A 26,891-nucleotide genomic window follows, 5' to 3' on the forward strand; every position below is an offset into this window, starting at 1 on the left:
TTGATGCTTGATTAAGTTATTGTTGTTTTTTTGTTTAAGCATCATCTTGGTGGTGGTGGTGGTGGTGGTGGTGGTGATGATGATGATGATGATGATGATGATGATGATGGTGGTAGTGGTGGTGGTGGTGGTGGTTGTGGTTTGTTATATTTTCATATATTTGAAATATATCTACATGCACCTGTTCCATTTCTTAGCGTCCACGAAACCGGAATTGTCCGTCCAGGCATCCAGAAGTAACGCCCCTTGCTCCGTCAGTAAGTGTCAGTGAATTGATTTTATCAACACATTGCTTGCTTGGTTAAAAATAATTAAATAATTAAACCGGAAACAAGATAAAGCATGTAATTAATAGTTTATTGACCTGTCATTAAGGACTTTTTCTTTGCAAAGTTTTATTTATATAAATTTGAAATATAACCGCATGCATCTGTTCCATTTTTAAGCGTCAACGGAACCGGAAGTGTCTCTTCAGGCTTCCGAAAGTAACTCCCCTTGCTCTGTCGGTAAGTGTCCTGAACAACACATTGCTTGCTTGGATTTTAGAATAAAAATGAGAAAATAATTAGCAAGTGGTGATAATATTTGTGCTTGATAATGTTGTTGTTGTTCTTGTTGCTGTTGTATTCACATCGTGTTGGTGGTGGTGGTGGTTATGGTGGTGACGGGTGGTTATGGTGGTGGAGATGATGATGATGATGATGATGATGATGATGATGATGATGATGATAATGATGATGATGATGATGATGATGATGATGATGGTGGTGGTTTGTTTTATTTTTATATATTTGAAATATAGCTACATGAATCTGTTCCCTTTTTTAGCCTCCACGGAACAGCAAGTGTCCGTCCAGGCTTCCAGAGGTTACTCCCCTTGCTCTGTCGGTAAGCGTCAGTGAATTGATTTTAACAACACATTCCTTGCTTGGACTTGAGACTAAAAAAAAGAAAATAGTTTAACCGGAAACAAGGTATAGCATGTAATAAAATGTTTATTCACCTTTTTGTTAACATTTCAAGGACTTTTTCTTTGCATTCTATTATTTTCATAAATTGGAAATATAACGGCATGCATCTGTTTCATTATTCAGCGTCAACGGAACCGGAATTATCCCTTGAGGCTTCCGGGGGTGACTCCCCTTGCTCTGTCGGTAAGTGAAATATTTGTGCTTTTTGATGATGATGTTGTTGTTGCTATTGTTGTTGTTTTTGTTGTATGAACTGCATGGTGGTGATGATTGTGATAGTGGTGATGATGATGATGATGATGGGGTGTTGTTGTTGTTGTTGTTTATGATGATTGTTTATGATGATGATGATGATGATGATGATGATGATGATGATGATGATGATGATGATGATGTACTTTCCAGTACGTAAAATACGTAAATTATATGTACTGAGACCAAATTGCGACGTGAACAAATAATGCCGGACACAACTTAACTAATAGAAATCACGACCTAGCTAACATTTAATTATCTTTTGGTTTGAAATCTGAAACAAACAATTAATGTGTTTACCCCTAATGATGCAGAAGTCCAAAAATGATTCATTTTCGTGTTATAATTTGAAAAGTGCATTATAAGTTAATGTTGTTTTATCACTTATGGGTTGAATTATTTTATTATTTATATAAAATATTCGAGAATTACCTCTTATGAGCATGTTCTCCATACGTATTGTCATTATCAATTGTGTGTTTCAATGCAGTTATTTTTGTTCCAGGTTCCGAAAAAGCTAAGCAGAAGCGTTTTCAGAAAGCACGAAGGTTTTTTGAAGCTTTGGAAGCAAAAAATCAAAGTAAACCTAAATTCTAAGGAACGATGTGTTTTATAGTTTTATACAAGTTTATTTTCCGAAGTAGAATTCTTAAAAAACGGTGTAAGTTGCTGATTCATGAGAAACAAATGTGTTGCTGGAAATGTTAACACTTCATGTCATTCTTTTCATTGCCTTATTGAAAAATAATGGTAAATATATCGTGATAAACTCACCGTTTGAATCCGTAAATTTATCTAAATGTGTTTACTGTTTTTCTCAGGTTAGCTTGTTTAACACTAAAATATAGAAACGTATGCACAAATAGTTGGAAAGAAAAAGCAATGACGTAATGTTAGCTTAAATATCAATTGTTTAATATTTTGAATGGAGTTTAAGCTTTTCTTTCATGTTGTTTGCCTGTGGTTATTGAAAAATAACGCTGACTTATATCACGTGCTATGATGAAAAAACAACAATGACGTCATTTCCGGTATGACACCGTTTTGCTAACATTAGGCGATATGTTTAAAGTAAAGATCAAATCATTATTATTTCTCGTAAAAGGTCAGAATTAAATAAAGAGACAGGGTGTGTTTTTCAGTGTAAGATTGTTATATAGTTTACCTCGTTCACAACAATGTAAATATTTTTCTTTTGTTGTTCACTCAAGAAGTATATAACTGTCCTACAATAAAACAAACAAACAAGTACCCAATGTACGTCTTGAATGTCAAACTGATTCTAAAGTGTGTGGTTGCTGTATTTGTGAGAGTGCATCCTAAAACTGATTTCAGAGTACTGTACAATTGTAAATATAGTTTAAGTTCTTTTTGTCTTGGAATGAGCTAATTTTTGCGTAAATATCTGCAAACCAATGATATAAAATTGCTGACAAAAAAAACAACAGATCGAAGATTTATTATATTTCCGTTCGAAAATGAATGTTTTATGGCTTAAACCGTTACTAACGGTTTCAGAAATATGCATAAAACATCAATTTTTGAACTTAAATATAGAAATCTGTGATCAAAATTTTGTCAGCGGTCTTATAAAACCGGTTCTCATGGATTTTTGCACAAAATGGCTTGTTTCCAGACAAAATATAAGGAACTTGTCGAAACGTTCAATCTGTGAGAGCGCAGCTTTTAGAATAAAAATGAGAAAAAATGGTAATAATTTTGATGCTTGATTATGTTGATGTTGTTGTAATTGTTGTTGTTGTTGTTGTATCATCATCGTGGTGGTGGTCGTGATGCTGATGATACTGCTGCTGCTACTGCTGCTGCTGTTGATGATGATAATGATGATGACGACGACGATGATGATGATGGTGGTGATAGTTTGTTTTATTTTCATATATTTGAAATAATACTACATGCATCTTTTCCATAATTCAGCGTCCACGGAACCAGAAGTAGCCCTACAGGCTTTCGTAATTAATTCCCCTTGCTCCGCCGGTAAGCGTTCGTGATATTATTTTAACAACATATTGCTGGCTTAGACTTAAGAATCAAAATGAGAAAATAACTAATGAATGGTAATAATGTTGATGCTTGATTAAGTTTTTGTTGTTTTTTGTTTTAGCATCATCTTGGTGGTGGTGGTGGTTGTGGTGGTGGTTGTGATGGTGGTGGTGGTGGTGGTGGTGGTGGTGATGATGATGATGATGATGATGATGATGATGATGATGATGATGATGATGATGATGATGGTAGTGGTGGTGGTGGTGGTGGTTGTGGTTTGTTATATTTTCATATATTTGAAATATATCTACATGCACCTGTTCCATTTCTTAGCGTCCACGAAACCGGAATTGTCTGTCCAGGCGTCCAGAAGTGACGCCCCTTGCTCCGTCTGTAAGTGTCAGTGAATTGATTTTATCAACACATTGCTTGCTTGGTTAAAAATAATTAAATAATTAAACCGGAAACAAGATAAAGCATGTAATTAAGAGTTTATTGACCTGTAATTAAGGACGTTTTCTTTGCAAAGTTTTATTTATATTAATTTGAAATATAATCGCATGCATCTGTTCCATTTTTAAGCTTCAACGGAACCGGAAGTGTCCCTTCAGGCTTCCGAAAGTAACTCCCCTTGCTCTGTCGGTAAGTGTCCTGAACAACACATTGATCGCTTGGATTTTAGAATAATAATGAGAAAATAATTAGCAAATGGTGATAATATTAGTGCTTGATAATGTTGTTGTTGTTCTTGTTGCTGTTGTATTCACATCGTGTTGGTGGTGGTGGTTATGTTGGTGACGGGTGGTTATGGTGGTGGAGGTGATGATGATGATGATGATGATGATGATGATGATGATGATGATATGATGATGATGATGATGATGATGGTGGTTGTGGTTTGTTTTATTTTTATATATTTGAAATATAGCTACATGAATCTGTTCCCTTTTTTAGCCTCCACGGAACAGCAAGTGTCCGTCCAGGCTTCCAGAGGTTACTCCCCTTGCTCCGTCGGTAAGTGTCAGTGAATTGATTTTAACAACACATTCCTTGCTTGGACTTGAGACTAAAAATATGAAAATAGTTTAACCGGAAACAAGGTATAGCATGTAATAAAATGTTTATTCACCTTTTTGTTAACATTTTAAGGACTTTTTCTTTGCATTCTATTATTTTCATAAATTGGAAATATAACGGCATGCATCTGTTTAAATATTCAGCGTCAACGGAGCCGGAATTATCCCTTCAGGCTTCCGGGGGTGACTCCCCTTGCTCTGTCGATAAGTGAAATATTTGTGCTTTGTGATGATGATGTTGTTGTTGCTATTGTTGTTGTTTTTGTTGTATGAACAGCATGGTGGTGATGATTGTGATAGTGGTGATGATGATGATGATGATGATGATGATGATGATGATGATGATGATGATGATTGGGGTGTTGGTGTTGTTGTTGTTGTTGTTTATGATGATGATGATGATGATGATGATGATGATGATGATGATGATGATGATGATGATGATGTACTTTCCAGTACGTAAAATATGTAATTTATATGTACTCAGACCAAATTGCGACGTGAACAAATAATGCCGGACACAACTTAATTAATATAAATCCCGACCTAGCTAACATTTAATTATCTTTTGGTTTGAAATCTGAAACAAACAATTAATGTGTTTACCCCTAATGATATAGATGTCCAGAAATTATGCATTTTCGGGTTATAATTTGAAAAGTGAATTATAACTTATAAGTTAATATTGTTTTACCACTTATGAGTTGAATTATTTTATTATTAATATAAAATATTCGAGAATTACCTCTTATGAGCATGTTCTCCATACGTATTGTCATTATCAATTGTGTGTTTCAATGCAGTTATTTTTGTTCCAGGTTCCGAAAAAGCTGAGCTGACGCGTTTTCAGAAAGTACGAAGGTTTTTTGAAGCTTTGGAAGCAAAAAATCAAAGTAAACCTAAATTCTGAGGAACGATGTGTTTTATAGTTTTGTACAAGTTTATTTTCCGAAGTAGAATTCTTAAAAAACGGTGTAAGTTGCTGATTTTTGAGAAACAAATGTGTTGCTGGAAATGTTAACACTTCATGTCATTCTTTTCATTGCCTTATTGAAAAATAATGGTAAATATATCGTGATAAACTCACCGTTTGAATCCGTAAATTTATCTAAATGTGTTTACTGTTTTTCTCAGGTTAGCTTGTTTAACACTAAAATATAGAAACGTATGCACAAATTGTTGGAAAGAAAGAGCAATGACGTAATGTTAGCTTTAATATCAATTGCTTCATATTTTGAATGGAGTTTAAGCGTTTCTTTCATGTTGTTTGCCTGTGGTTATTGAAAAATAACGATGACTTATATCACTGATTATCTCATGTCCGATTAACTGTTATAAATTGAATGTTAACGCTCACAGTGCTATGATGAAAAAACAACAATGACGTCATTTCCGGTATGACACCGTTTTGCTAACATTTGGCGATATTTTTAAAGTAAAGATCAAATCATTATTATTTCTCGTAAAAGGTCAGAATTAAATAAAGAGGCAGGGTGTGTTTTTCAGTGTAAGATTGTTATATAGTTCACCTCGTTCACAACAATGTAAATATTTTGCTTTTGGTGTTCACTCAAGAAATATGTAACTGTCGTACACTAAAAACAAACAAGTACCCTCTGTACGTATGGTATGTCAAACTGATTCTGAAGTGTGAGGTTGTTGTATTTAAAGTTTGATCTGTTTGTTTTTGTCTTGCAAGTTAAAGCTGCACTCTCACAAATATACCGTTTTTACAACCTTTTTTATTTTGTGTCTAGGAAAGAGCAAATTTTTGCGTAAATAACTGCAAACCAATGATAAAAGATTGCTGATAAAAGATCAGATCGCAGATTTTCATATTTCTATTCGAAAATTAATGTTTTATAAGAAACGGTTTAAGAAAAAATAAATAAAACATCATTTTTTGAACTTAAATATAAAAATCTGCGATCTTTTTTTGTCAGCTGTCTTGTATAACAGGTTTCCATGCATTTTCGCAAAATTTGGCTTTTTCCAAGACAAAAAATAAAAAAAAGCTGTCAAACGTTCATTTTGTGAGATTGCAGCTTTAAAGTGATTTCAGAATACTGTTCAACTGTAAATATAGTTCTGAACATTGTCATAATGATTCTAAAGAGTGCTGTTGCTGAATATAGAGTTTGAAAGTTTTGTTATATGCCTTGCGGGTTATAATGATTTCAGAGTAGATTATTATTGTAAATAAAGTTGAATTTCTTAACATTGTCATAATGATTCTAAGGTGGGTTGTTGCTGTAAAGAGAGTTTGATATGTTGTTATATGCCATGCAAGTTATAGTGATTTCAGAGTTCTAATTACTGTAAATATAGTTGCATTTCTAAACATTGTCATAATGATTAACTGTAAATAGAGTTGCCTTTCTTGACATTGTCATAACTATTCTAAATCGTGTTGTTGCTGTATATTGAGTTCAGTCTGTTTGATGTGTTTGTATATACCTTGCAAGTTATAGTGATTTCAGAGTACATTATTACTGTAAATAGTGTTGCCTTTCTTAACATTGTCATAACTATTCTAAATCGTGTCGTTGCTGTATATTGAGTTCAGTCTGTTTAATGTGTTTGTATATGCCTTACAAGTTATAGTGATTTCAGTGATAGTAAATTATTACTGTAAATAGAGCTTGATTTGTTTACATACACGTCCATGTTTTGTATGTAAAAGTGGTTTTTAAAGGAACTCGTTCACAATTTTTCAAGTCCAAATATCCAAAATAAATAGTTCTTGTGAACTGTGAACAAAATGCTAGTAACATAGATTAAACACCATCATTAACATCATATAAGATCTCTCTCTCTCTCTCTCTCTCTCTCTCTCTCTCTCTCTCTCTCTCTCTCTCTTGCATATGTATACTTGCCATTGTCAAATATCTGGATATTTTTTTCCGAAAAGCACTGGTACCACTGTTGAAAACTGAATTATTTTCGGCTTGTATTCACAAAAGTCTGCTCAAGTGAGTATCTACCAATGGCTTTTTGTGTTTGTTCAACAAAGGAAGTCAAATAAATGAATTCCAAGTATGAGAAAATTGTTGCCAACATAAAAGCTGTGAGTGAGTCCCTTTAATGTACATTACTGCTGTTAAAATAGTTGTGTTTGTGTAAATATATATTCTACGGTATAGTGGTTTCAGAATACATATAAATATATATTGTACGGTACGGTGGTTTCAGAATACATATAAATATATATTGTACGGTATAGTGGTTTCAGAATACATATAAATATATATCATACGGTATAGTGGTTTCAGATACATATAAATATATATTGTACGGTATAGTGGTTTCAGAATAAACAGCATCCGGTATAAGTTTGCAAATCCGGTTTACTTGCAAACTTAGTTTTTTTATTATCTTAGATATCAACTTCAAAAGCGACACATAGAAAGTTTGTCCATTAAATTAGAAATATTTTAAGTAAAATTAAAAACAAAGTTTTAAGAAATATGAAAATTTTAATGCCAAAATTGATTTCTCCCGTTGGCCACCAATTGGATTTTAGGTCCCCCGCGGGGTTTTGGCAAACTCCAATTGGAGAATTTTCCATATGAGCCGAAACGGGGGAAAAAATCAGCAATTTGAAAAAAAAAAATATTACAATTTGGAACAGAAAATTACATTTCTATTTATGTTTTGAGTACTAGAGTTATTAACTTTATTAAAATCTAAAAAAAAATCAAAAATTATGATTTTGTAAAAACGGTTCTCCAATTGGAGAAATTTCCAATTGGAGAATTCCACAGTCAATTTCTATTGATAAAATTCACCAATTGGAGAATACAGAAGTTGGAGAACACAGAAGTTGGAGAAATCACCAGTTGGAGATTTCCACAGTATTACAGCTGCAGGGTTAAAAAAAAGTTGGGATATATACATGTCATCATATAATTGCTAATTAATTTAATATTGATAGAATATTCAAGAAAATAACAAATGCAAGATGTTAGTTGTTACCTGATTTCGCGTATACCATCGGCATTTTCAACTTGTGTGTAATCTAAAGCAGTTTTATTATATACAACTGCGTCAGATGTGTAGTTTTATTATTCCTTTTCAGAAAACTGTTTTATCAAAATGCATATTTCACTAATAAATCTAAAAAATCAAACTGTTTGCTTAATTTTGCATTTTCCAAAGATACTTCCTGGTGGTACTTGGTTATAATATTGAAATTTTAATCGACTTTAAGGTTAGAGAACACTGAATGTATTCCTTAAGACCACTCGGTCAAGGATTACCCGTGAAAGCGCAAGCACTTGCTTCAAACAGGCTCCTTTAAATATTTTTCAAAGCACCGATGAAGGGGTACAACTTTCATTGGTTAAATCTAACTAAAATAAACAAGCTCGATTTTGCTAAAGGTGATTAGCTGATAAAATCACTCTCTAGTCCGTTTCCTGGCTAGAAACAGTTACTGTGTCATTTTTGAGAGGCCATCCATGAGATAGTAGCCCTGGTAAGGATCGAACCCACATAGTCATGGGTAAGAAGCAGAAACCTACACCACTAAACCACTTTCATCCTTAAAGTACCGAGAGGCAGGCATCACGCGGCAAAGGGATCGAGCTAAATGGACCATGGAATGAACCCACGACTACGACTTCAATAGGCTACGCCTTAACCAATAGGCTACGGAGACGGTATTAATGCATGTACTCAATTGCAGATTCAGTGGGGGGGGGGGGGGTGTCAGTCGTCCGTTTATACATTCTTAGTCAATATCGGGGAAAATACAATATTAAGATAAAAATGCCCTATTTCGGACTATAAATTAGAGGAGTACACCTACCCCGGCCCAACATTTTAAGCCATTCAATTTCTGTTCTGAAGGAGGGGTGGATGTGGAAAGATTGAGCCAATGAGTTTCTGTAATCAGAATTGTTGTTTCATAATGTTATAGTTCCTTTAAACAGTTTAAACGTTTTAGGACATCGAAATAAACAGACGCATGTTCAGTTTAAACATACTCTGTATACAACGTTCTCGTACTCCAGTGCGATGATGCTATGCATTATATTTATCATCCGACCTCTGATGAACAGGAATGACGACGTTTAAAAGCTATTATTTATACAATTATGATCATCTGACTGACTATCTGCCAAAACTTTTCTGTTTAAAGAGACTCTCTCATGTTTTAACACCAGACATATTTTTTTTCTCGTAATGCATCTGAACACTTATATTTATTTTACTCCTTGGTACTGAATTTGCAGAAATAATAGTAACCAGGTTGATTTTCTTTTATACTTCAATTGCATTTTTAAAAAAAGATGGGAGCAAGCCCATGCCGGTGCAGATAACACATACTAGAAGATTATGTCAATCAATTGATTGTGCAACAGCCTTTTGTTGAATCGTGTTTGTAACGTATTTCAAAATTTTGGACTTCAAAGACTATATATTTTAGCACATATCAACATTTAGGGTTCCAGCCATCAATAGCTTAGCTTTAACACTTAGTTTGATTCACAATACTTTATTTCGTAATAACAAGCTATAAAATCCAAGTAAAAGATGCATTTTCAAAACCCTGTACGCTTCACTTAAATTCACTCAAATACTCGAGTGAGAAAGATTTAAAAAAGTATGTCATAAACATATCCCTTTAGCGGCTGAGGAAGCCGGTCCAAACCATTCACATACTAAAAAACTGAGTTTCTTAATATATAAATCTCTAATAAATTTGCCAAATAAAATTCAACATGGGTAAACAATTATAAAAAAAATAACGTATTTTATGTATTGCAACATATTTATAAAAAGATAAAGTCAATTGAATCAAATGAATATTTTCAATGTACTTTCTTTCCCGCGGTAAGTGGACTTTTCATCTTACTCCAACAAGTGAGGAGTATGGTTGATTCTCTTCGTGACTGAAATCAACATTTTTAAACACTTGGTGTATTTCAAATCTAGTCCATATAAACATCCCCTTTAGATTCTTTGACGATTGCATTTTCCATGGGAGATCACTGCGTAGGATAATCATAGAAGTGTTGTTTAGCCACACTGTGGTTTCAATAATGTCAGGGGCGTAGCTACCCCTCTATTCATGTGGATTCATAAATGTGCTGGGGGGTTCGGGGGCATGCCCCCTTCAGAAAATTTTGAAAACCATGGTGCAATCTAGTGCATTCTGGAAAATAACCAGTTTTTGGATCATGTAGTCAAGTTCGCATACTGCTACTTCAGTGTTTTTTTTTTTCCGAACCATGTTTTTTTCAGCCGCGTATTCACGTATAGGTGGCTACACGCCTGTATGTTGTGCATATGAATGTATAATTTGGTTTATATGATGCATCCTTAATGTAACACCTCCTTGCTGCTACACCAATAGAAACTTCATTGAATATTAGCAGTAAAAGAACTAGCACTGACGTTCCCAATTTTCGTCTGGGTCATTTAAATAATAGAAAACAAATTACAAGATAAACAAATTTGTTTTGACTTCTTTAATGAATTATATAAACACATTGTACAAACATATCATGACACTTTTAAACAAAAAGTATGGCTGTCAATTAAACAGTATGCTAGCTTTAAAGATTGAGGCAAACCATTGGAATTTTACAGCGGACTTAAAAAGGTGTATTTAAAGCTGCAATCTCACTAATTGATCGTTTTGACTACCGGCACTCTTTTATTGTTGGTCTATAAATAGACCATTTTTTGCATAGACCCAATTTTAAGTGATATAAGACTTCTGAAATAAGATCAGATTGCATTTTGTCATATTTATGGCTAAAATGATGTTTTATGGGTATAGTAGCATTACGAACAATTTAATGTAAATGAACTTTTCGGCAGTCTTACCAAACATTTTTGATTGGTTCTATTGTGAATTATCTAATATGACTGAATTAAAGGAATGATAACCAAATCAGCTTTTGAGACAAAATTTTTAAAGTGTCTAAAATGACAATCTGTGAAAGTGCAGCTTTAAGTTTTGATCATTTACACATTGTTAAATTATAAATAACTGTTTAAAAGGTCTCATGTACAAAATAAGATAATTATTTTCATACAAATATCTAAAATTGATTAAAATAATAAAGTACCATTAACATATTTCTTAATAGTGCTGTTTCTCAACTGACAAAACCATTCAAAGCCATCATTTCAACTATGAAGTTATTTTTAACTTTCAACTTTTTTATAGCATATATGCAACAAAATATACCAAAAATACAAGCCATGAACAATATGATTGTTCAACTTGCATTGTCCTTGACCTTTTAAAATGACCATTTTCCTGTTCTGTCTATTTGTAAGTTGTGCCCTGGGGAATGAAGTATGACTGTATGAATCACAAAAAGCAATAAAAACACTAAAAAAAATCCCCCATTACCCCTGTAATTTCTAATACAGCAGTAAAATCAAGCAATGTTCAAGATTGATTGTGCTGCCAAATCAAAAACATGTTTGCCAAAACATTTAGAGCTGCATTCTCACAGATATACCGTTTTAACAACTTTTGTTTTGTCTTGGAATGAGCAAATTTTTGCGTAAATATCAGCAAACCAATGGTAAAAGATTGCTGACAAAACATCAAATCCCAGATTTCATATTTCCTTCGAAGATTAATGTTAACGGTTTAAGAAAAGTGCATAAAACATCAATGTTTTAACTTAAATAAAAAAGTCTGCAATTGAATTTTTTGTCAGTAGTCTTATATTACTGGTTTCCATGCATTTTTCGCAAAGACTGGATGGTACCAATCCAAAACAAACAAGAGGCCCAAAAGGGCCTATGCTCTACTGGCTGGGTTTGTGTGGTCAACATCACTGTTTTCGAAAAGAACCAACCCCTTATGGGTATCTGAATACTCAAAACTGAAGACTGTATCATATTCGCAAGCATTTATTACAAAATAGCATTTTTTATACTATCAAGGCCATCATCTAATAATTTCAAGGCCAATAATCCAGGAAACATGGGCAGATCAGGTTTTTGAAAGGAACTGAGCTCTAATGGATATACTGGACAAGTTTCATCAAGATACAATCAAAACTGAAGACTGTATCGTGTTACCGAGCAATTGTTTACTGACACACTATTTTTTTTTATTATCAAGGCCCATAATCTTGGCATGCATGGGCGGATCTGGCTGGTTTTCGAAAGGAACCGAGCTCATATGGATATGTAGATACTGTACAAGTTTCATTGAGATACAATCAAAAAGGCTGTATCATGTTAACGAGCAATTGCCTACTGACACACTGATTTTTGTATACTATCAAGGCCCATAAACTAGGCATACATGGGCGGATCTGGCTGGTTTTCGAAAGGAACTGTAGGCTGTATCATGTAAACGAGGATTGGTTACAGACGCACATACTACGTACACATTACCATCGCATAAGCTCTTCTGGCCTTTGGCCAGTAGAGCTAAAAATGAAAACAGTTGTCAAAACATCCAAAGTGTGAGAGTGCATCTTTAACATTTGAAAGTAACTCGGTTTGCCTCATGCCCCTAAACAAGGTTTAATCATATTATATGAGCAGTGGGCTTGTCCCTGTATTTTTTATTGTATGATTGCAGTAATGGATACTGGTCTCATTACCTTCTGACAATTTTTCATCAATTTTAAGGAAACAGAAAACACATATTAAGCTCATATAACGCTTAATCTATTTCATTACGTTGAGAAATAGTCCCTAAAAATATTAATTGTGGAAACATATCTTATCTAAATACATACAGGAAATGGTGACATCATTTACCAATTTAGTATGAAAAATGCAGTTTCCTGATATTTGAATAGTGGTTCTTTATTTAAGCATCTCAATTCATTCAACATACACATAGTATGTATCAAGTTTCAAAGGAAACCAAATCATTGTAACAATTGTTTTCAAAGCAAATATTCACACTCTTGACAAACTTCTCTTCCTAGTTTCAACCTTGAGACTTTTTGATGAGTCTGCACCTTCCCTCCTCTTATACAGTGGCTTCAAGCAATAAAGCTAAAAGCTCAAGTTGAGCAGCTGGTGAACAAGACTGCTGTGTTGATAGTTAGTTGACAAACTGCACACTTGATGCCATAAATCATGTCCATCAACCTCTAGAATAAAGAAATGACGCAGCACAGAATTGATTTCAATTGGACCTCTCTGTACTTTCATCCCCTAAGGCCTTGTTGTAGTCAAAGACTATGTCTTAGTGTGCAGTGCGTGATCTTGAGAAGCCTAAATCTGCTCGTCTGAGGAAGTAAGTCTGGCAGAGTGTGAAACTCCTGTCTACTCATATGCTATACGCCTGTGATCTATGTCTTCTTGTTTGTGCCCAACCATCACCTGAAGAGAATTTAGAGGAAGTTAGTGCTTGATTACAAGTTAATGTGACAAAACAAGGTCTTTTATTTATGCCACCAAGATCTAGTATTCCAAGTGTCATATCTTGTATGTTAACTCAAAGCAATTGAGCATAAACTGTTTGGTAATTTATTTTAAGTCACTGCTTCCACTTATACTATCAGTAATATTGAACATGAACCGACTGACCCAAATATTATTCTAAATATTTTTATGTGCAGAAACCATAATCCTATTAACCCAAAAGTAATCCAATTGTATGTCTTCACAAAACATTTTACAACAATATTTGTCAATTTAACTCAAATATTGATTATTGTTTTTTTGTCAGACAAACACAGAGATGGCCCTATATATATTGCTCACCTGATTTGAGAAAGGATTCTAAATTAGTTATTGTTTGAACACTTACTGGACACTTTCGGTCTGACTTTATAATGCAGCTGGTGAAAATATTAAATGTCCCTTTATAATGGGCTTACAAAAACATAAAAAAAAAATGTATTTGTTTAAAAATTACAAAGGGCCATAATTCTTACAAAATAAGTTTGTATTGAGCAGAATAAAAAGGCTTTGCCTAAAATACAACCTCAGAACTATATTTACAAGTAAAACAAAAAAATCTACAACTTGAAATATGTTTGCTATATCTGGTTTTGAGAGAGAATGATCAGAAGAAAACATCACACATTCACAATCATATTAAAAAATAATTTAGTTTTTTTTTTTAATAAATTCTATTTCAAAAACACTGCAAAAGACAAGACACTTACATTCAATTTCTTGATTTAATACATTGATGATTATCAATTCTCATGAAGCGAGATGGGTCTTACACTCTAACCAGTGCAACTTGCATGTTCTTAGTTGCTCAGTTATTACCTTTTTTAAATTTCTCCTCTTGATCTGAGCCACGCCAAAATGATGGGAGATGCTTTTGTTGTCTTTTCCATTAGAAAGTATAGCACCTCTGTGTTTCTGTTTATCTCCTGAAACAGTAATAGTTTATTAATAATAATAACAATAATAATAATTAGTGACTTTTATTGGAATTATTTTCACCGCTTGTGCCTTGCACATTGGGGAACAAAATTGACTCACGGAAAAATACAAATTGGACAGGCCAACATCGATAATATATTGGTAAAATATACATATTTTATTTATAACAGTATGCAGTTGTTGTTTTTTCAAATCCTACATAATTATATTATATCAATGATATTTCATAATACAATATAATTTATATAAAAATTGAAATAACACGGCATAGTTGTTGACAGAACATGAACAAATAAATGTGTAAGACTACTACTTTATGGGGTGTAAATAACTCAGGGCTATATTTCACTTTAGGGATATTTGAACACTTTTGGTGAAGATCCACTACCACACCCACTAATCCCCCCCTTCTGAAACCATATTTTTTATGGATCACCATATGGTAAAGGAATTTGACAAATGGTAACCTTAGGAACATTTCTGTGACATTATTTTGAAAACAGGCCAGCAGGATCTGAGGAGAAGATTTTTCCATCTAGACATATAGCGAAAAGTAGCTCCGCACCCTAACAGCAAGTTTTTTTATGAATCAATATCCGGTGAAGAAAATTCATACAGGGTATTGAAACATTTTTTTTGCTTCATATGAAGATAACTTAACTAGCTCTTCATCATATTAAATAAAAATTAGCACAGTCTATGCCGCACACACAGAGCCCCGCATTTGATCTTTTACCAAAGTTTGATTGAGAGTTTAGTTTCTTGGCAAGTCTTTACAGGTATATTAAAGCTGCACTCCCACAGATTGATCGTTTTAAAAAAGTTTTTTTTTTTATCTTGGAATGAGCCACTTTATGCGAAAATGAATGGAAACCAGTGATATAAGAGTGCTGACAAAAAATCAGATCACCGATTTTAATTTAAAAAATGGATACTTGTGCATTTTTCTTAAACTGTTAGTAATGCTTTATGCCATTAAAATTAGTTTAGTCAGATCTTATGTCAGCAGTCTTATATCACTTATAGCAGATATTTTGGCAAAAATTGGCTCATTCAAAGACAAAAAATAAAAGATTTGTCAAAATGGTAAATCCGTGTGAGTGCAGCTTTAAAGTGTTTGAGAAAAGTAATCATCTTATCAACACCGGTAAGAAAACAAATACAGGGCTCTTTGCAGCTGTATAGTCTGTCCTTTAGTTAATTCAAAATGGTGAAGAAAAATAAAAGTTGTCTTCTGTTTTAACTTTTAAGTCATTCAAAGGAATATTGCCTACTGTTGCAGCATTTGTGACTGCACATATCATGTGATATACACACACTGATATATAACAAAACCAAGTTCATTTGTCTCAGTATTTGCCAATTTTGGGCTTTCACTTCTTGAACATGTTTTGAGTTTTAGTGATCTGAATAGGCTAATGTTTTTTTATGACAATGATGCAGGTGATCTAAAACATATTTTTTTCATCAAAAGATCCAGGAATGAACAAATATGTTTTGTGTGAAAAAACAACAGTTCAATTCATTTTTTTATGTAATTTAGTTAAAACAAAACTTATTTAAAGTAACTATATATATCTCTATATAATTCTATTATTTATTCCACAGAATATATTCCAACAGCAAATTTTAATGATATGCTTTTTTCAACCATTCCAATTTATTTTGTCAATAAGATCATTTAAACTATTAGCAGGCAAATTGACTATATTTAATATATATCAGTAGGAAAATGACCAACTAAGATCTTAATTATACACAGTAAAGACAGTTACCATGACAATACTTGGTGCTTTTAGATGAAGGCAAAGATAACAGTCAGAGAGTTGCTACTGAAAAATTTCTTATCAAAATTTGATCAGGGTCAGTAGCCTTCAATGATATATTGTCATGGACCTATAAACTATGGTTTATAGGTCTGTGATTTATGTATATTGAATTAAAAATAAATAAAAATGTACATTAATTCTTCTTTATATCTTAAATTTTGAACAAAACAATTTTATTGTTTTATATGTCACTGAATGCATGACTTGTGTTCTTTTTTAGTTGCTAAACTTTTAATACTAACATGCCACACATATATATTAATGTTTTATGCAGTTTTCTTAAATCGTTAGTAAGGCTTAAGTCATTAATTATTAATTTCTGACCGAAATATGCCAATCTTTGATGTTAGCTTTTGTCAGCAATCTTCAATCATTGATTTGCAGATCTATATTTACCAAAAATTTGCTTTTTCCAAGACAAAAATAAAAAAACAGTTGTAATATTGGTAAATCTGTGAGAGTGCAGCTTTAATTTATTATAATTTGGCGATTAATTCACGTTTACATATCATATATGTGTTTCAAGAAATGGAACTTGATTGGATATTTTAGATATCAAAATATATATTTGATAATCCTATTTGAGTGTCAACAATTATTAAAGTGTGTCAACGTTAATATACCATCCTCCACAGCTCCAACCCTGAAGAACACTCGCACAATATTGTCATAATTAATATACTGTCATTTAAACCTTAAAGTTGTTGAAATTATAATAGCTGCATTTTCCACATACTGATAAGTCATTTAAATAGCATAATTCTAGGCACCACCATACTTGTAAGTTTTCTTTTTCTAAGTCTAAATTTAAGTTACTATGAAATGGCCTTATTTATTGCTTTTCCTATGTATTGAATGACTTCGTTCTTTAAAAAAAGGCCTTTTAATTGTTTTTATGATCCTTGTGGGAAACAGTGACACCATTCTGTGTATATCATAAACTTGTCAGACACTTTTAAATGTCCCCACAGTAGGACTGCAGAAAAAACCTTGACACTACCTAGTACAGAAAAGATGCTACACTAAATATTAAAAGTATTGTAAATTTCTGGTTCTCAAGCTCTTCAAATTTGTTTAAATTATTACATATAGCTCGATATTTTTAGAATCATTCAATTTTTAAATTATTATCAAAGTAAAGAGTTTGATAAAGATTTAATTTAATACTTTCAATCAATAGCCTTTTTGATACTATAAAATCTATTACTTTAATTATTTTTGCTCCAGAAACCATTCCCTTATATTATAAGAAATTGTTCAATGAGGGTATGATTAAGTAAAATCTCCTATTATAAAGAGTACCATATATATTCATAAAAGAAACACAACTTTCACTGCACTACAATTAAAAAGACAAAGCATTTGCAAAGCAAAGTAGAACATTAGGTCTCTGACTAACTGATACATTCACTTAATCATATGACTGAAAATTTTCTTTCTAAAATTTCTTTTTCTCAAGTTCTTCAACTTTCTTTAAAAATTCTAAAATGGAAAATATGACATATATATATCTGTACTTCAAGAATAAAAAAATAAATAAATAAAATCTTTTTCAGGTAAAGAGTATGATTTAGATTTGAATTTTAACAACTTTTTTTATGTAAAATGTATTATTTTTCATTGCCTTCATTCTTAAAGCAAACCCCTTAAATTTCCATTTCCAAAATCTCCAATTATAAAGAATTCCATATTCATTACAGAAACACTGTCTTTTTCACTATTAACTAGTCTAATAAATAAGCAAAGCAATTATTTAAACATAAAATGATATGATGATGTAATAAGAAATGCTAACAGCAATACGGGATTTTATTTACATTTAGAAATGGGATCAAAGATGACACTTGACATTCTAAATGAACGAGAATGCTTAGAAAATATACAGAAATATGGAAGAGTTTTGTTTCTTAATGACACAAATTCAAAGTAATGTTCCTTTCTTGATTGGGTGGGACTAATTTAGCTCCGCCTAAAAATTGTTTTGTCATCAGATTAGGTATAACACACAATGTGATTGGATCAAAATCCTGATATATAATAAACTCTGAATGGAGGCATCCAATCAAAATCTAGTAATATTTCCATTTGTTTCCAATTGATTGCACCATCAGTGATTTACACAGTCAGTGATTTATGGCCTTTTAACTTGTAATGGTCAAGTGGCAAGTGCATATATGACTTATGTTAAATCATGTTTTAAGAGCTAATTAGAATTTTAAAGTCTAAGCTATGTGACAGAAAATTAATACCAAAATCTTTTTTTTGAATTGTAGTAACTGATTCTTTTGTATTTGATGAGGTCAGACATTTTAAGATATATATATATTCAGTGGATATGTGTTGATCAAGCATTTAATAACATGCCACAAAGCAGAATATTTATGAGGTCATTTTTTTTTTACTTCAGACCCTGGGGCAAGTTTGGAGAGCTGCACAGAATGCTTGAAGAACTAAAGTGTTGGGAATCAGTTCCTGTTTGCAGTGTGTGTAAACCACGTGATAAATTGCGTCATAAATGCTACGTCAGAAGGCAATATTTTGATTTAAAACAAGAGGGCCAAATGGCCCTGAATTGCTCACCTGTCATATATTGCACAGATTTTTTAAGTTTTCACTATAACACATATAGAGAAAACCCATCAGCCCCAGGGTGTGGCCAATTTTGACCCCAGGGCCATAATTTGAACAAACTTTGTAGAGTTCCACTAGACGATGAATCATGCAAAATATCTAAGCTCTTAGCCACGAAAGTTCAGAGGAGATGATTTTTGAAGTTTTCACTATAAACATATAGAGAAAACCCATGACCCCCCAGGGGGCGGGGCCAATTTTGATCTCAGGGCCATAATTTGAACAATCTTTGTAGAGGTCCACTAGACGATGAATCATTCCAAATATCTAAGCTCTAGTCCAAGTAAGTTCAGAGGAAAAGATTTTTGAAGTTTTAACTATAAACATATAGAGAATACCCTAACCCCCCGGAGCGGGGCCAATTTTGACCCCAAGGCCATAATTTGAACAATCTTTGTAGAGGTCCACTTGACGATGAATCATGCCAAATATCTAAGCTCTAAGCAACGTAAGTTCAGAGGAGATTTTTGATTTTTTTTACTATAACCATATAGAGAAAACCCATGACCCCTCAGGGGGCGGGGCCAATTTTGATCTCAGGGCCATAATTTGAACAATCTTTGTAGAGGTCCACTAGACGATGAATCATGCCAAATATCTAAGCTCTAGTCCAAGTAAGTTAAGAGGAGAAGATTTTTGAAGTTTTAACTATAAACATATCGAGTATACCCATGACCCCCCGGGGCGGGGCCAATTTTGACCCCAAGGCCATAATTTGAACAGTCTTTGTATAGGTCCACTAGACGATGAATCATGCCAAATATCTAAGCTCTAGTCCAAGTAAGTTCAAAGGAGAAGATTTTTGAAGTTTTCACTATAAACATATAGAGAAAACCCATGACCCCCCGGGGCGTGGCCAATTTTGACCACAAGGCCATAATTTGAACAATTTTTGTAAAGGTCCACTAGACGATGAATCATGCCAAATATCTAAGGTCTAGTCCTAGTAAGTCCAAGTAAGTTCAGAGGAGAAGATTTTTGAAGTTTTAACTATAAACATATAGCAAATACCCATGACCCCCCGGGGTGGGGCCAATTTTGACCCCAAGGCCATAATTTGAACAGTCATTGTAGAGGTCCACTAGACGATGAATCATGCCAAATATCTAAGCTCTAGTCCAAGTAAGTTCAAAAGAGAAGATTTTTGAAGTTTTCACTATAAACATATAGAGAAAACACATGACCCCCCGGGGGCGGGGCCAATTTTGACCCCAAGGCCATAATTTGAACAGTCATTGTAGAGGTCCACTAGACGATGAATCATGCCAAATATCTAAGCTCTAGTCCAAGTAAGTTCAAAAGAGAAGATTTTTGAAGTTTTCACTATAAACATATAGAGAAAACCCATGACCCCTCGGGGCGTGGCCAATTTTGACCCCAAGGCCATAATTTGAACAATTTTTGTAATGGTCCACTAGACGATGAATCATGCCAAATATCTAAGCTCTAGTCCAAGTAAGTTCAGAGGAGAAGATTTTTGAAGTTTTAACTATAAACATATAGAAAATACCCATGACCCCCCGGGGTGGGGCCAATTTTGACACCAGGGCCATAATTTGAACAAACTTTGTAGAGGTCCACTAGACGATGAATCATGCCAAATATCTAATCTCTATACCAAGTAAGTTCAGAGGAGAAGATTTCTTAAGTTTTCACTATAAACATATAGAGAAAACCCATGACCCCCCGGGGGCGTGGCCAATTTTGACCCAAGGGCCATAATTTGAACAATCTTGGTAGAGGACTATTTGGTGATCCTAACTACCAAATATCAACGGCCTAAGCTTTGTGGTTTGGGAGAAGAAGATTTTTAAAGTTTTTCCTTTTGGTTGCCATGGCAACCAGAGTTCTGCATGGAATTGAATTCTTTGAACAACTTTGATAGAAGACCACCCAAGGGACATCCCTATGAAGTTTTATTAATATTGGCCAAGCGGTTAAGGAGGAGATGTCTTTTAAGTAAATTGTTGACGGACGATGCACGATGCATGCCGGACAAAAGGCGATCACTAAAGCTCACCTTGTCACAAAGTGACAGGTGAGCTAAAAAGACTTTAAACAAAGATAACTTTACTATTTCTTCACCATTTTAAATGAAAGAAAGCGCAGTCTACGCCACCTACGGAGCCTTGCTTTCGGCCATTTACCAGAGTTTGATTGCGAGTTTAATTGCTTTAAACACTTCGACAAACCTTTTCACAATACGGCCGTCAGACGGAGCACTGTCAAAACATGATTTTGAAAACGGGCGAAGCGTTTGATGAAACTAATGACTTTATCAAATGTCGGTAATAAAACAAATGCGGGGCTCTTTAAGCGGCATAGACTGCCCTTTGTTTCATTTATAATGGTGGTGTAAAAGAAAAGGTATCTTTAATTTAAGTGTTCATTTTAAGCAAAATGTTGCCTTCCGACGTAGCATATATGACGTAATTTATCACGTGGTATACACACACTGGTTTGACTATTGGTAATCAGTTCCACTCACGTTGCTGTTTATTAATAGAAGAAGTATTTTTTGACAATACCTGGTACCGTACTTGTAATTTTATTCTTGTACAAAAACTCATCATCCTTTACTCTACTTATGTTAGGTAAAGGATTGAAAATATCTAGTTAGTGTATTTTATGGAATTATTTTTACCACCTGTACAATACAATTTGGGAAAAAAAGTTGACATTGGGAAAAATACAAAATCAGGCTTAAATATCTAATTTAGATTTTAATGGCAAAATATATCATCGAAATTGGAGTTCGGGATGAACAAGCCTGAATTATTACTCTATTGCTTGGCATATTTTTTTTTTTCAAGCCCTGCTATATTAAATTCAGAATTAGAACAGGCCCCGATGACATAATTTTCACCAGTGCATGATTGTGGGCTTGTGCTAAAATATTCTATATACTACATGTTTTAAAGATTTTTATGCATATATTATTTTGTTAATTTATAGTAAGTCTTTTCAAGATTTTTTATTCATTAATGTTATGAAATCTCCACTTATCAAATTTGGAAAACATAAAATATGGTGAAAAATGGACAAGTTTTCACTAGGGAAGAAGGCAGCAAGGCAGTAAATTTCACCAAAAAAACCCACTATTAATGTTGTTGTTGCTTTAGCCATATTGTTAATGATTACAACTGAACAAAATTGACAAGATGAAAGAAGAAAAACTGATTTCAGGAACATACCAGTTATTTTTTCATTATAATTGATCATCAGAACATCACTAATTAGTATAGTCTATCTATATCATTATTAAAAAAAAGAACATGGAAATTATATTGATATAGTATATGAAAAATATTACTTGAAACTTAATGAAATCTCAAAACGCTGAAGTATAAGCAATAGTGTTGTGCCGAAGATCAGTTATAATCGACAATTGATCGGAAAGGCCTTTGCATCAGCGACAATCAATAGTGAAATTTGAACAATCGATTATAGAAACAAGAGACGTAACCACTACCGACTACCAGTTAAAAGATTGTCTTGAAAATATATTTTGTTTCTGGTCAATACATGTTAATGTTGAAATGTTCATGTGGTACTATATTGTGTTATCTAGTCATATTATCATGTCAGTAGCTCAATACAGTACCTTATTACAAATTTTCTTTGTAATTTAACTGCAAAAGGATTGGTTCTCAACATCACACTTTTGTGGTTTTAAAATGTTACCGGTATTGTTTACTTCTTAAATCATGTAATAATTTAGTTTTCTCAGTTTTCTGAAAGAAAATGTTCTTGTAAAACACAGAATATTCAACTGTTTGTTTTACTTGTTACTGACTAATTATCAAAACGAAATTGAAATTTTTCTTTGTGTTTACTTTACACATGTATTCAATACCGTACACAAAATTTAGAGCCTGCAGTCTCATAATCTGTAATAGTAACTTGTAAACACTAAAGTATAGTTGCGTTCTGAATAAATAATGTAATTTATACAAATAAATGTACAAATAATATTGTAAGGGAACATTTTTTCTTAAACTGGTTCATGTAGTTTATCTATATGCCTTATATATGATGACCTAAGATAGTTAAATAATGATTAAAACGATTAATAATCGATCATTGATTGTTTTCATAAACCGATTATCTATAGTAATATTTCAGTCCGATTCCCAACACTAATAAGCAATAAAAACAGTCAATTGTATATATATATAATATATATCAACATCTACAGATACTTAGCCATAAGTTTTCAATTTTGGATAAAATTAACAAAATTAGAATTGCATACCTTCTTGTGTACATCTGTTTAATAAAATGAATAATTTTCCTTTATCATTAAGTAGGTAAAACAGTTTTTAAAATAACAATTGAAGGATTAAAATTTTGAGCTACTAATTGCATTACCATAGATCTACTCAAATTTTGACACTTTTTAAAGAATAACCAATAATAATTTCCAAATCTTCAAATGTAAAAGATCTACAGCATTCTTCCAAAATGGAAATATTTCATACTTGACTGAGTTCTTATTGAAAAATTGTCCTGAGGTAAAATGGTATTATTAAAACATGTGCTAACAATATTCCCAAATAATTTGGTACAGTATGACAAACAAATAAGCACATGATTGTGAAGAATCACTGTTTCTATGTACAATTGACTGGTGCAATAGTAAGCAATAGACTTGGCGTCAATTGAATTTAGTTTGAAGGATAAACAATAACACTTTTTTAACTTGATTGCAGTCAATTGTAACCATGAACTCCCCAGGTCCGGGGAATAGTGGGATTTTCGGTTCAGCCAACCCCGGCTTTATAAAGCTACAATAATTAGCAATCAGGGATACTTTTTTATTATTTTGACATTTGTTATTAAAGTTAACCTGGGAGGAAAAGTGCGCCCGGTGTGGGGCTCGAACCCACGACCGCCGGAACACTAGCATGGCGCTCTAACCAACTGGGCTACCCGGGTGGGCGGCTGTTTCTAACCGACACTAACTACATTATGTATCCCTGTCTCGAGTCTGCCATAGTCTAAAAATCTTCAAAAGACTGAAGGCCATTTAGGTGGACTAACCCCCGCTGAAATTCCTACCCTGCAGGAATGAACTGATGGTAAAATGTCCTCGCACCAAAGGTAACCTAGGTTACGCCCATTCCCGAGGAAATTTTGCGGGGAAAAAGTAGTCATTCTAAAATGCCGTCCAGGCTTTTTTTTAATGATGGTTAGCCTGGACGTCATTCATAACAAAATTCGTAAACATGTTCAAAATGCCGATCAGAATTTGGTCGCACATTTATTAAGAATTTTCCAATTTAGTCTATTTAAACAAAAAAAGAACACTGTTCCTGTTAAAAGTAATCCTTTTTACATCAATTGCACTATATATTATAAAATAATCACGTTCCGAATTGTTAAAACAACATACATTTTCAAACACCATCAAAATTCACCAAACACCATTGTTTTTGTTAACGAATGTAGCCGAGAATATCCAAATGCATTTTCTTTTCTGTGCTTAAGGTTACACATGACTAATAGTTACTTTAGTACAGCTCAGTACGAGCTGTAGTGTCATTGGCAGTAGTTTTGTTAAGGCAACTTCTTGTAAACCTGTAAATTATTCAAAATAAATTAAGAATGAAGTGTTTACAAACATTTATTACTTTTGTTAGTATATTGGAATAAAGATATTTAGTTTTTGCCAAATGAATCAAATTTCTATTCTTGTAATTTACCCCTCATTTGCGCTCACTTGGATGTCTTTGAACTTTTGTATGCTTAATATCCTTTGTTTGGTTTCTTTAAAGCATCCAGATTCTGACACACAACAAAAAAACTTTTTCAAGTACTACTTGTCACAAACTTGTGGTAAGAGCAACCTCAGGTACCAACTGGTGATTGTACGAGCTCTCTCCTCCCTACCTTTTTCCTACCAGTAAGCGAGTAAGTTTTCTGGTGTTCCCCAGTGAACGACCATTTGTATGTATGTTGACAAAAACCTGCCATGACGGTTTGAAATTCAGTAATTATTTGGAGGTTTTTGATTGCCATCTTTTGACATAAAAACATTTCTACATTTTTTTCCCCTTTCCCACACGCACCTAGCCTCCCGTCTAAAAACGACCATAATTTATAAATACTATATGTGTGCTTTTACTTTGTATGACAAAAATTAGAATACTGGGTAAAATTACCGGTTTGCCTTTATAAGCTTTGTTAAATTTTATAGCGTCTCTTTGAACCGCTGGCGCGTTCACGTCACAAACTGGGCATATGACCTTCTATAAGATGACATTTTAAATGTAAAGTCGGCGAAGATTGCACAAGTGTCCCATAACAATCCGAGGCATATTCTATAAGAGCATGAAGGCCAATTCTCACACAGAGTCCCGGCTTTGTCCTGTTTTAACCCCTTAAACACATAAGCGTTACTTCTGTTTACCAATATAGTTCTTTAAAAAAACACACAACAATTCTAACTCTAGTTGTTTTCCTATAAGCTTTAAGCTTGACGATAAAACACACTCTAGTCGGAAAAAAAGCAAACAATCCCTTTAAAAATAGTAATTTCCTGAAGATTCCCTTTAGTTGAGTTTTGTATAGGTTTTCTGATGTGAGGAATAAGGTATTTGTTAATATAAATATCATCATGAAACATCTGTTCTAGCGAAACTATATATATACACATAATAAATTGATAAGTCAGCAAAATCTCTGATTATTGTAAACTTGGATTGTCGTGTTGAAGTCAAATTTTGATTAATAGGTTACACAATAAAACATTTTGATTCACTTAGTGTAACAATGCCGTTGATATACATGTTTTTTTTAAATATTTAGTCTTATTTTAAATACATGTGTATAATAGTATGCATTGTCCACATTGCCCATAGAATAGTTTGTAAATAAATATTGAATCCTATATGTGATGATAAATGTTTTTCAAATTTATTAAGTACAAAAGTGTGGTAACTGATAATGATAGTGTTAGGGGAAGGTAATCCATACTAAAAATACTACTTCAGATTGAAACCTTAAAGTATAGTTGTGTGTAACCGTTTTTCTTTTTGGCAGTAAGAAAGCTCCTGTCAACTGAAATCAGGTATTCAAATTACTTTTTTGAAGAAATAGCTTGTGAATTTGCAAAATGGATATGGTTATTGATAAGAATTAAGGTATTTATTGGCAGTCTTAAGCAACAGAATACAAATGAAGAACATTTCATTTCATAGACAGTTTTTACATGTTTACGAATTTTGTTATGAATGACGTTCCAGGCTAACCATCATTAAAAAAAGCCTGGACGGCATTTTAGAATGACTAGGGGAAAAAGCAGACAAAGCTTTGCGGAGTAATGTCACTATGTGGGGGGGGGGGGGGCATACCTGTGCGTGATCAAAAATAACAAACAATTCTTATCATTTAAACCATCATGAAAACAAACGGCATTTAGACTTACCATACAGTTGTCTTCAATAAGTCCATAGCCCAAAAGTTTATGATTGTCCATTTCAATCCATTTTTTACACGAATGTTCGTCTGAGGTCACCGGAGAAGGTCCTACTTGATTTGATGCTAAACCGGTTTAAGAAAATGTTCGTCTCCTACGCAGTAACCTCCCCTATTGTACAGTAGCAAATATAAAATCCATCACAAAATCTTCGCCTAACTCTCATAAATGTGATTTAAAAATATGTTAATATTTAATCAACGTGTTTAACGATATTCATCTTTGAAACATTATTACAGTATCTTTATCCTCCATTCACAAACACGTGGACATGATATTGATAAGCAAAGTACATGCGTATATT

General features: G+C 33.2%; 1 long non-coding RNA gene across 3 annotated transcripts; it reads right to left on the reverse strand.

The window, feature by feature from the left end:
* Positions 1-10,749: 10,749 nt before the first annotated feature.
* LOC128205043 (uncharacterized) lies at positions 10,750-26,628 on the reverse strand. 3 transcript variants are annotated; one of them, XR_008256158.1, is made up of 3 exons: positions 26,537-26,628; positions 14,528-14,634; positions 10,750-13,627 (listed from the first exon to the last, which is right to left on the reverse strand). It is a non-coding gene; the product is annotated as an uncharacterized LOC128205043 (long non-coding RNA). The 3 variants fall into 3 exon arrangements; XR_008256157.1 differs by lacking the exon at positions 26,537-26,628 and adding an exon at positions 24,503-24,545; XR_008256159.1 differs by lacking the exon at positions 26,537-26,628 and adding an exon at positions 23,363-23,488.
* Between the last annotated feature and the right edge of the window lie 263 nt (positions 26,629-26,891).

This window comes from Mya arenaria, chromosome 10 (genome assembly GCF_026914265.1).
Source record: "Mya arenaria isolate MELC-2E11 chromosome 10, ASM2691426v1".
NCBI lineage: Eukaryota > Metazoa > Mollusca > Bivalvia > Myida > Myidae > Mya > Mya arenaria.